Here is an 833-nt window from a genome sequence, read left to right as displayed (position 1 = left end):
AATAGTATAATAGAATGTTATGAACTTACAAACAAACAAAGTGTACAAACACTCATACAGTCTGGTACACAATTAAAAACAGTATTGCAAACTGATAATGATAGAAAACAAATGTCTGATATACTATACATGAACATGGTTAGCACACTTAGATACATTACAGACTGTACACAGCCAGATATAGCATTTGCAACAAATCAGTTAGCAAAATACCTCAATGACCCTGGTATGGAGCATTATCTAGCACTTAAACATTGTTACATGTACTTAAAAACTATGAGCAATGTCTGGCTCCAACTCAGTAGCACAAATCAATCAATATTGAATAGCTATACAGACACAGACAGTATGATGCAAGAAGGGCATTGTGTAATATCAGGATATACATTTTACTTGAGCAATTCATTAGTTTTGTGGTCAAGTAAAAGACAAACACTGGTGGCAAATTCAATGTATGAAGCTGAATTAATAGCTCTTGCAAGAGGAACACAGGAAGCAATCACACTTACACATTTAGCTGAAGAGATTCTACAGGTCTCTGATGCACCAATTAATATCTTTTGCAATAACAATGCTGTTATACAAACAGTTACATTGGACAAACTCAAATATTTGGAACAAACAAAGCATTTAGATCATAAGAAAGATTTTATTAAATGCTACATTGAGTTAGAGTACATAAATGTGAAATACATACAGACAAACAATCAACAAGCAGATATATTAACTAAAGTGCTACATGTACCACAAGTCAAACATCTTACCAGTTTACTCAGACTAGTAAGAGTTTGAAGGGGAGTATTATGAGATGATTAGTTCATCAACGGACAAAC

This window comes from Fomitiporia mediterranea (genome assembly GCF_000271605.1).
Source record: "Fomitiporia mediterranea MF3/22 unplaced genomic scaffold FOMMEscaffold_1, whole genome shotgun sequence".
In the NCBI taxonomy this organism is placed as follows: Eukaryota; Fungi; Basidiomycota; class Agaricomycetes; order Hymenochaetales; family Hymenochaetaceae; genus Fomitiporia; species Fomitiporia mediterranea.
Note: the sequence above shows the minus strand (reverse complement) of the source record.